General features: G+C 35.7%; 1 protein-coding gene across 1 annotated transcript in view; it reads left to right on the top strand.

Annotated features, from left to right (window-relative positions):
* RhoGAP100F (Rho GTPase activating protein at 100F) overlaps positions 1-12,049 on the top strand; it is a 504,175-nt gene that overhangs the window by 64,391 nt on the left and 427,735 nt on the right. The gene's annotated exons all lie outside the window — the stretch shown is intronic.

Here is a 12,049-nt window from a genome sequence, read left to right as displayed (position 1 = left end):
ATTTTGAGGCTCGTTACGTTTAGCATTAGAGGGTCTTTGACCTCTATTTTGAGACCGCTCACTTTCAGCATTGGAGTCTCTTTGATCTCTATTTTGAGGCTCCTTACTTTTAGCATTGGAGGGTCTTTGATCTCGATTTTGAGGCTCCTTACGTGTAGCATTAAAGGGTCTTCGACCTCCATTTTGAGGCTCGTTACGTTTAGCATTAGAGGGTCTTTGACCTCTATTTTGAGACCGCTCACTTTCAGCATTGGAGTCTCTTTGACCTCTATTTTGAGACTCCTTACTTTTAGCATTACAGGGTCTTTGACCTCTATTTTGAGGCTCCTTACTTTTTGCTTTAGAGTCTCTTTGACCTCTGTTTTGAGGCTCCTTACTTTTAGCATTAAAGGGTCTTTGACTTCTATTTTGAGGCTCCTTACGTTTAGCATTATAGGGTCGTTAACCTCTATTTTGAGGCTCCTTACTTTTAGCATTAAAGGGTCTTTGACCTCTATTTTGAGGCTCCTTAGTTTGCATTAAAGGGTCTTTGACCTCTATTTTGAGGCTCCTTAGTTTGCATTAAAGGGTCTTTGACCCCTTTTTTGAGGCTCCTTACTTTGAGCATTAAAGGCTCTTTGACCTCTATTTGGAAACTGCTCACTTTTAGCATTAGAGTCTCTTTGACCTCTTATTTTAAGGGTCCTTACTTTTAGCATTAGACGCTCTTTGACCTCTATTTTGAGACTCCTTTTAGCTTTAGAGGGCCTTTAACCTCTATTTTGAGGCTGCTCACTTCTAACATTAGAGTCTCTTTGACATCTATTTTGAGGCTCTTTTACTTTTAGCATTAGAGGCTCTTTGACCTCGGTTTTGAGACTCCTTACATTTAACATTAGAGGCACTTTGACCTCTATTTTGAGGCTCCTTACTTTTAGCATTAGAGGGTCTTTAACCTCTATTTTGAGGCTGCTCACTTCTAGCATTAGAGTCTCTTTGACCTCTATTTTGAGGCTCTTTACTTTTAGCATTAGAGGCTCTTTGACCTCGGGTTTGAGGCTCCTTACATTTAACATTAGAGGGTCTTTGACCTCTATTTTGAGGCTCCTTACTTTTAGCGTTAGAGGGTCTTTAACCTCTATTTTGAGGCTCCTTACTTTTAGCATTAGAGGGTCTTTAACCTCTATTTTGAGGCTGCTCACTTCTAGCATTAGAGTCTCTTTGACCTCTATTTTGAGGCTCTTTACTTTTAGCATTAGAGGCTCTTTGACCTCGGGTTTGAGGCTCCTTACATTTAACATTAGAGGGTCTTTGACCTCTATTTTGAGGCTCCTTACTTTTAGCGTTAGAGGGTCTTTAACCTCTATTTTGAGGCTCCTTACTTTTAGCATTAGAGGCTCTTTGATCTCTAATTTGAGGCTCCATACTTATAGCATTAGAGGCTCTTTGACCTCTATTTTGAGGCTCCTTACTTTGAGCATTAGAGGCTGTTTGACCTCTATTTTGAGGCTTCTTACGTTTAGCATTAGAGGGTCTTTGACCTATGTTTTGAGGCTCCTTACTTTTAGTATTTAGGTTTTTTGACCTCTATTTTGAGGCTCCTTACTTTTAGCATTAGAGGCTCTTTGACCTCTATTTAGAGGCTCCTTACTTTTAAGATTAGAGGCTTTTTGACCTCTGTTATGAGGCTCCTTACTTTTAGCATTAGAGGTTCTTTGACCTCTATTTTGAGGTGCTATACTCTAGCATTAGAATTTTTTTTTACCTTTATTTTAATCCCCTTACCTCTAACATTAAAAGCTTTTTGATGCTTTATTTCTAGCACTAGAGGCTCTTTGAGACCTCTATTTTAAAGCCACTAACCGCTTATAGTAGAGGCTATTTGACCTCAGTTTTTAGGTGACTTACCTCTATAATTAAAGGCTACTTTTTATACTTCTTCATATAAAGGCTTTCCTTCTCTATTCTCTTCTGTCTTTTATAGTTTTTCAAGATCTTCTTTGCTTAGTTCGCCAGTCTCCTTCGAGATTTCAAGAGAAATTTCAGTGCTGTTTGTCCTCGGTTCGTCAGATTCCTCGGAGAAATCGATGGCTTTCATGTCTTTACCTATAAGGGCGATTGGTAAAGACATGGATGCCATTGATTTCTCGGCATACACTGTACGCCATGATACTAAAGTCAACGAAGAGCAACACAAATATTTACCAATGCCGTCCTGATATGTTCTGTCTTCAATGCCGAATTTTGAAGAAACACACGTCGCTCACCGCTTTGCACCAATGCAATCCAATTATAGGACATCGTCGCTAAACCGCGACAAATTATCCTTCAAGGCACTTACATTGTGATCTTCAAAGCTCGTCAACTTCGGCAGCACCTATTCAAACTATCTGTAGATGACGGTGTTCCGAATAGCCTCCAGTTCATCCTGTAGCTGTAACAAAATTCTCACAGTCAGTTACCTGTTCCGCCGGAACACGAGCTCTGTGAGTAAAGTGAAATCTTCCTCCCAATGTTCACTGCGTAAACTTCCATAGCTACAGTACATACAGATCGTGATTTGTTGTAAGGTATGTTTAGAAAAAAAAAGAAGAGAGAGATCAGGTCTTCAGAAGTCTTTTGGAATCCGGGGCGGAGCCGTTCAGAACTGCTTCGGGAAGATTCCGTTCTGGAGTCATTCAGAACTCTATGCTAAGTCTACGGCTATTTCTTCTGAAGTCATTTGGAGAGGAGATTCAGGAAGATTTTCTTCCGAAATCGTTCAGAGATTTCTGGAATCATTCAGAATTCCAAGTCTATGGAAATTTCTTCTGAATCCTTTTGGAGATGCACGAAGATTTTCTCCCGAAGCCGTTTAGAACTCGCGAAAAATTCTCTTTTTTTCTCTGGTTTCAATAGGGCCTAATAATAATAATGATAATAATAATAGTAGTAGTAGTAGTAGTAGTAGTAGTAGTAGTAGTAATGATACTACTACTACTACTACTACTACTACTACTACTACTACTACTACTACTACTACTACTACTACTAATAATAATAATAATAATAATGATAATGATGATGATGATGATAAATTACGTGATTTGATTTACAGCTCCGTGAAGATTCCGTTCTGGACTCATTCAGAACCCTATGCTAAGTCTACGGCTATTTCTTCTGAAGACATTGGGAGATTCAGGGTTTTCTTTCGAAGTCGTTCAGATTTGCATCTGGAATCATTCAGAATTCCATGCTAAGTCAATGGCAATTTCTTCTGAATCCATTCGGAGAACCACGATTTTCTTCCGAAGCCATCTAGAACTCGTGAAAAATTCTCTTTTTCTCTGGTTTCAATAAGCCCTAATCACTCATATTATTGATAATAAAAATAATGATAATAATAGTTGTAGTAGTAACAACAACAACAACAACAATAGCAACAACAACAATAATGATAATAATAATAATTATTATTATAATAATAATAATAATAATGATAATGAACCGTGATTTGGAGATCGACGAAGATTTTCTTCCGAAGCCGTTTAGGACTCGCGAAAAATTCTCTTTTTCTCTGGTTTCAATAGGCCCTAATAATAATAATAATAATAATAATAATAATAATAATAATAATAATAATAATAATAATAATAATAATAATAATTTTTGTAAGTAACAATTTGCTACCTACAGCTCTCCATTTGGTTAATGCCTTTTCTGCTCTTGGTGTCATCATCATTATTCCTACCCCTTCTCTTCTAACTCCATCTGTTCCTTAGGGCAAAGATATCCAAACTATATTTCATAAATTCATTCTCTATTAGCTGTAACTTCCCAGTTTGATTCATGGTTCTAACATTTCAATTACCAATTTTCAATTTTTATTTAGTATTTACAAACTGGGAGTTTCTTAGCAACCCACTACGGCGGGACTGGGGGCAATTCTTTCATTTTCGCTTTCCATAGACTGACTAAATCCATAGAGGATTCATAGGCTAAATTCATCAAAGAATAGCCAGTTTGTTAGTGATGCGCAGTGCCGATCTAAATAAGGCAAGTGACCCCTGCCATACTAATTCCAGTAAGATCAACTGCCGGGCATTAGAAGTAGAGGAGTATCCAGAGCACCAAATGGATACATACCTTTTTCAAATTACAGATGGAATTAATGGTCCTTTATTTATGGAACCCATGCCTCAAAGAGAATGTTTAGTGCCATATTTAAAAGAACTGAAGCTGTTTTTTGAGAATTCGGTTGAATTAAATAGACCCGTCATATATTCAAGCATTTAAATTGTCACGTATATGGCTATAGTATATATTGAATTGTTCACCTTTATTTCCAATTTTGTACTTGTCCCTATTTTCTCATTAGTATAGGTTTGATTATCATTTTCTATGAAAAGAAAACTTTTTCTTTTTCATTTTCTTATAAATCAATATGATTTTCTATTGAAATAAATGATAGAAAATATTTTCAAAGAACTATCATTTATCTATATTTCTAGTTGAAATCATTAAGAATATATATATATATATATATATATATATATATATATATATATATATATATATATATATATATATATATATATAGATAGATAGATAGATAGATAGATAGTTTACAAAATCTATTACTTAATAACTTAACATTATGAATTGATGTTTTTTTTAAATTAAGTGTCCAAAATTGCCTTACCATTTTTCAAGGCGAAGCAAAATTGGACACTAGATATTCCATATTTTTTCATTCATTTTTTATTTTAAACCTTCCTTTAGCATCATCCACTAATTTGTTTTTAGAAAAAAATAATTTCATGTATTATTTCTGAGAAACCCTGAAATGAAGGTGAGGCAATTATTGGACACCCATATTCAACAATTTATGTATGGGTATTTAATACTTTTTAAAAACCAGACATTCTAATATTTATAAAGTAGAAGGTTGGGCAATTTCTAATTGCATTATAGTTTTAGAAAATTATAAATAGTTTTCGAGATATTGTATATGTCCAATATTTGCCTTACTTGTCCAAAATTGCCTTTGTCCAAAATTGCCTCTGTCCAAAATTGCCTTACCCTACTATACTACCGCTAGGGAGTTATTGTGTCCCTTGACTAGCCAGACAGTAATACATTGGATCTTTCTCTCTGGTTACGGCTCATTTTCCCTGTGCCTACATATACACCGAATAGTCTGGTCTATTCTTTACATATTCTTTTCTGTCCTCATACACTTGACAACACCGATAATGCCAAACAATTTTATTCGCTCAAGGGGTTAACTACTGCACTGTAATTGTTCAGTGGCTACTTTCCTCTTGCTTAGGGTAGAGAAGACTCTTTAGCTATGGTAAGCAGCTCTTCTAGGAGAAGGACACTCCAAAATCAAACCATTGTTCTATAGTCTTCTCTTCCTCTTGTTTTTTCTTCAAGTTTTATAGTTTATATATGAAAAATTTATTTTAATGTTGGTACTCTTCTTAGAATATTTTGCTTGTTTATTACTTCTCTCTTAGTTTATTTATTTCCTCATTTCCTTTCGTCACTGGGCCATTTTTCCCTGTTCGAGCCCTGTGGCTAATAGCATCTTTCTTTTCCATCTAGGGTTATAGCTTAACAAATAGTTGTAATAATAATAATAATAATCAAGCGTCATGGAGATCTAATAAAAAAGTATGATGAAAAAATAAGCAAATATAAAGATAATAAATACAGTCGTGAATATAAACTTTACCACAATATTGTAACTAGAAATCGTTTGAACTCTTTGGCAATTTGCAAAGAAATAAGCGTTGAAATGGAACAATGCTGTTCCTCTCGTGATATTTTGCTTTACGTGAATTTTCCCTCGCTTAACTGTAACTGCCATAGATAGGTTTTGTTTTTCCTACTGATCTTTTTATAAATGATTTTGATCCGTTTTAGTGGCTGTATCTTACATGTAGTCAGCAGAAAACCAAGACTGGATAAAAACACATAATATTAAGAATTCTATATTAGATGTTTATTGTAGTGTTCTATTATGTGAATTATAGTTTTCTCGTGTTTTGTTTGATTGATTGATAAGATAATAGCGTAAACTTATTCAGATTCTTTCTCATAAGGGAATTTTGTGTCTAATAGAGAGAGAGAGAGAGAGAGAGAGAGAGAGAGAGAGAGAGAGAGAGAGAGAGAGAGAGAGAGAGAGAGAGAGAGAGAAGATAATTAAAAAGTAAATGGTCTCTCACAAAATGTTTTACACTACACTGCTGTTTCGTGTGTGTATGATTTTACGTCCGTGAGTGAGTGCGTGCGTGTGCGCGTGTGGTGCTAGGAAGTGTTGCATCTCCCGAATAATTAAAGGCGGGTTGTAGGTACAGAGCTGTTCTGTGAATGCCTTGTGGAGGAATGGATAAGAGGAGGACGGGGGAGGAGGAGATGAAAGAAGAAAGAGGAGTAGGAAATAAAGGAGGACTACGGGGAGGGGAATGAGGGGAAGGAAGAGATAAAGGAGGAGAAACAAAAGTTGAGATGAAGGATGGTAAGCAGGCGAAAAAGGAAGAAGTAGAGGAGTAGAAGACTAAAGAAAAAGAAGTGGAAATAAATGAGGAGGAGGAGGGTGAGATGGTTGATTAAGAGAAGGAGAAGAAAAAAGAGAATCATACGAAGACAAGGATAAAAAAAGATGATAGGCGGTGTAGAGGTTGAAAAGGATGAAATGGAGGAATGAAACAAAAATAGAAAAGGAAGGTGAAATGATTAAGGAAGAAAGAAAGAGTTAAAGAAGGAAAGAAATCTTAGAAGTGGCATAAGGTTAAGGAGACTATCTCACATCCCCTTGCACCAGTAACGATGGAAAAATTGATGAATTTCTAGAGTTTTATATATGTTAGTCCGTCATATATTGTTGAATGCCTGCACGAATACTTTTAGTTAAAAATGACCTATCCACAGTTGATGGCATTGTGTTCTACAAACATCGGGTTGCTATAACCCCCTACCCTCCGACAGGATGTGTTACCAGCTCTTTATGCTGCTCACCAAGGCATCTTATCCATAATCGCAAGGGCTGAGTTGTCAGTCTTTTTGCCCGGAATAAAACCAGACATCAGAGCTGCTTGCTGGCACTGGAACTGCATGGTGCCTTCCGCCCCCAGTACCTCAACCACTTTGAATTTGCGGAAATATCCATTTCAGTATATGTACCAACTACTGCCATTACAAGGGAGTGAATTATCTGGTCGAGGTCGATCTGTACTGCAACTAGCCAAATGCTGAGTGATCGATGGAAGTGGCAAGGGGACTCATTAATAGCCATTGGCGCACATTCATCACTTTAGGCATCTCTGATAAATTATCATCTGATGGGGCCCAGAATTCACATCTGCAATGTCAGTGACCGGGGTGTACATCATCGACTTTCCTCAGTAGCATTTCCTCATTACAACTTTTGAGCTGAAGTAGGTATTACGTCGGTGTACTAATTGATTACCAAAAGCACAGACTCCATAGGAAACTACACATGGACGCATCCCAATGGGCTATGCCACTGTACAAGAATACTCCTGACAGGAACACCAAGCTGTCCCTAACATTGTATATGTTTGGACGCCAAATCCGAGACTTTATCCTGATCCCCCTGGCAAATACAGACGTCAGGCACTTAGCGAAAAACTTGCTATAGAAAAAGTGCTATGTAATCGGCACATTAAAGAGACAGAATTCTGATTGGAGCATATAAAGCACCTTCCACTGCTAGTGGACGGAGATTATGTTCACATTCAAAATCCAGTGGGACCTCATCCTTTCAAATGAAATGAAATTGGCATTGTCATTGAAGCCCACCAGTTTGATCAATATGTTGTAAAGGTAGATGATTCCGGCAGAGTAACCCTATGCAACAGAAAGTTTTTGCATAAATATATGCCTCTCCAGAAACCCCTTCTCAGTGTTTCACCAGACGAAGTCACCCTGAACCGTCTACGAGAATCTTTGTCTTAACGACCTGCTCCAGAGAACCAGCCTGCATCAGAGACACCATCTGGTACGATGCCACTATCCTTGCCGCAAGACACAGCCTTCCCGCCGTCATCACCATATCAGCTAAATGGACTTTGATGTCTCAGAGTTACCTAGACATTACTTGACAAAGACTGTGCTGCATTTAATGATGGAATATTCCAGCCTAGCACCGTAATGTCCCAACAGCCTTCGTTGACATCCACACCCCTGCAGAGTGGACATATATGCTTGCACCGGGCTCAACCGTTCTGGATCACCAGGCTGCCATTTGGACTACAGTAGGAATTGGCATTGATGTTGTCTACTGCGCTTATGCTCTTCGAACTTTTGAATATTGTTCTCAATCGTTTAAGGCCATTCATAATTAATCAGTATTTATCTCATTGAATTCCCATTTAGTCCTACTGCCAAAGACTTGGGAGTAGATAAGGAATATGACACTGTGATTACAAAGCTTGTATTTTATCGACCATTATGCTTCGTATGTTTTACTAACTTGGTAATAACGTTCTCTATTTATGTATCAGATGACCGTTGTCATTACTCCACAATAATGACATTTGAAGGAAAGGCTAGAGTTTTTTATTTAATTATTATTATTATTATTATTATTATTATTATTATTATTATTATTATTATTATTATTATAACGAAGATCGCAAAGATGATATAAATCTCTAACTGACAGGATTGTCTGTAAACTTTAAATACAGAAAGTATACAGAACCATTTGAGATGATTCGTAACGACACAGCAAGCTTTAGAAATGTGGATATCCTCTGAATTACAGCATCAGTGCTATTCAAATAATAATAAAAAAAAAAGTTGAAACGCGTCGCGTGAATGCAATAGCGGAAGTCGATTTGCCAAAGGACAAGGTTCAGCGACGATTCCTCGACTTACGCATCTGCTCGACTTTTAGAATTAAATTCGTTCTTTCCGGCCGGGATCTCACTGGGGCGATTTGGTGGAGGAATCGATTAAGAAAGATGGTGGAGTCTCTTGTGCATTGGATATGCTTCCCCCCCCCCTCTCTCTCTCTCTCTCTCTCTCTCTCTCTCTCTCTCTCTCTCTCTCTCTCTCTCTCTCTCTCTCTCTCTCATTTCTTCTTTTAGATTTCTCTCTAGTACATCTTGGGATCTTACTACTGTGAAAGGAGCGAAGTAAGAAGTGGATGAATAAATGTATATAAAAGTAAACAATTAAATAGAGACCTGAAAGAGTAAGCCGTTATAACTTTAATTTATACAATTAGATTAAATCCCGGACCCGAACGTATGAAATAGAATGCAAATTACCATATTAATTGTATTTGTTATCCCCATTTGATGCTTCAGATTGTGAAAGACTTATACCTTAGCACCATTGTTTCAAATACATAATTTCACATAAACCTAAATTTAATGTTGATATACATTAGAGCAAAATTGATTGAATACGTAATGAAGTCAATTACAAGTTTAAAGAATGGTAGTAATATTGTGTAATATACCAAGGAAGTTGTATGGGAACATTTTTATTGAGAAAAGATCAATATTGATCAGGGAAGCCTTGGGTGAGTTTAAACAAATTGTAGAATGCGACTATGAAGAGTTTCTTTTGAAACAAATATGTAAGTAGTTTGGCCTCATAGAAGGAAAACTGTGCTGTTATTATTTGATTATCTTAATATAAAATTGATAGAGAGGGACTGTTTAGTTATGGGAATATATGGTATAGGCAATAATTTTTTTAGGAAATACGGTATTTATTTTTTAGTTTGTAGGAAAAACACGTAGACGAGAGAGTAACTAGTGTAAAAGTGGTCGTGTGACCGAACTTTTTAATATCGTAATAGATGGAATAAACTGGGATTTTAAAGAAAGGAAATAAGACCTTATTGCATAGGGTAATGAACCGTATTTTAAGGTGTACATGGGCTGCATCTAGTATGGAGCTGATTGGATATAGTGGAGAGAAACTGCCGAAACTAAGAAAAGAAATTTGAAATCTTTGTAAAATTAGAAAGTCGAGAGTAAATCTTAACTGTTTGTTATGGGGTTAAATGGAAACAGATCTGGGGAAGCAGTTGGTTATTCTCTTTGATTAAAACATGGTAGGGTGATTCACAAAAGAAGTCAAGCAAGGAAGGTACCAGGGTGTATTTTAAAGTTCAGGAAGACTCTATAAGGAAAAAAAGGGGCCCTTAATGTTTAGTGAGAGTGAATCCAAGACAATAGTGGATGGAACCTACAGTATGTGAGGCTCTTGTTTTGGGTGAAAGAAGCGACTCTCTGTGAAAGTAGAAGTAACGTATTATTTTTCTCTCTGGTCACTGATAACTTTAATGTTGATACACATGCAATCAGATACACAATAGCACTATGGAAGTGAGGCTTAAAAACGCGTTTAATTCCCTCGTTAATTTTTTTATCCTATGATATTGTTAGCCTTTTGCTCTCTTCTTCCCTGATTGTAACCTACCACAGTCATTTCTTTTATCGTGCAAACAATTAACCGCTATGGTCAATAGTTACACAAGGGTAATTAACTGAATTGTTATTAAGTATTTCCCTGTTGGTGACCTTAGGCTTATAACATCCTAGTTTTCAAACTACGGTTGTAGCTTAACTATTAAATGATATATATATATATATATATATATATATATATATATATATATATATATATATATATATATATATACTGTATATATATATACTGTATATATATACGTGCGTACTATATTTATGTATATATATATATGTATATATATTGTGTTGTCTTATTTTTTAATAAACATTTGCAAACTATGTAGGTCTACATACGGTAGTTTAAATTTACCAACAACACGTGTTCTTGAATATAATTTTGATTAAAAGGACGTTTATATGTGTATATATATATATCTATCTATCTATCTATCTATATATATATATATATATATATATATATATATATATATATATATATATATATATATATATATATATATATATATATATATATTTATCACAATTGAAAAGAAGAGTCCTTTGAATGGTGTATATCTCCCTATCTCTCCTAACCGGAAGCCTTTTTAAAATTCCATCATCAGATATACTTCTAGGAAGTAGTGGTTATCAATAGGATATGTAGCCTAGGACGATTCTGTGGAATAAAGCAATGAATCAAATCAATATATGGGATCTTCAATGCCTCTGTTCTACTTCCATCCCTTTTCAGATAAGTAGTAGAAACGCTAAGGGGAGACTTTATGGAGTTTAGCGTCTGTGGTTGAAAGATTTCAGTTGTCAAAAGAGTTCTTTATAACCTCTACTTAGAGATTGAATACTATTATGAATATGTTTATTTTGATACCAATAATGATGATAGTAACTATAATAATGACAGTAATATCGTAAATGTATTCCATATTTATTATATTACCAAAAATCTGGAAAAAAGACTATATTTACCGAAAAAAAATAATAGAAGATTTATCATTATGTAAACGGGGTAATATCCATATACAATGTAATATCAGTCATCACAGAGGAAGTTATGTAATATTTTTATTTTGTGTACTAATATTTTTATATGGATAAATCAATGATTAGTATGGATTTATAATTGTTAATTAGTATATTATGGGTTGAAATTATTGGAAGACATTTATAAACATTCATAATGGGGTTGTTGTGGTAGCGGTCTTGCCTGATTATTGCCAAACTGGGGATCCAACCCGTCAAACTCGTTCGTTCCTTTGGGTGCTGCAACCTCACTATCCTTGTGAGCTAAGGAAAGGGGAGTTTGGGGGAGCCTGTAGATCTAACTGCTGTGTCATCAGAAGCTATTGTCTGGCCCTCCTTGGTCCTAGCTTGGGCGCTGATCATATGTAATATGGTCAGTCTCTAGGGCATTGTCCTGGTTGATAGGGTAATGTCACTGTCCCTTGCCACGGCCATTCATGAGCGGCCTTTAAATCTTAAAACCTTTAAAACTACATATTTCATCAGATTTTTAGTTTATAATCGGATGTGTTTCATATTTACGTAGAAGTTGCCAGAATGTTTGAGTACTTTCTGTGTTTATATATAAAATGAGTGTTTGTACAAAGTGTCTT

Source organism: Palaemon carinicauda, chromosome 1 (genome assembly GCF_036898095.1).
Source record: "Palaemon carinicauda isolate YSFRI2023 chromosome 1, ASM3689809v2, whole genome shotgun sequence".
In the NCBI taxonomy this organism is placed as follows: Eukaryota; Metazoa; Arthropoda; class Malacostraca; order Decapoda; family Palaemonidae; genus Palaemon; species Palaemon carinicauda.
This window is presented reverse-complemented; position numbering and strand designations above follow the sequence as displayed.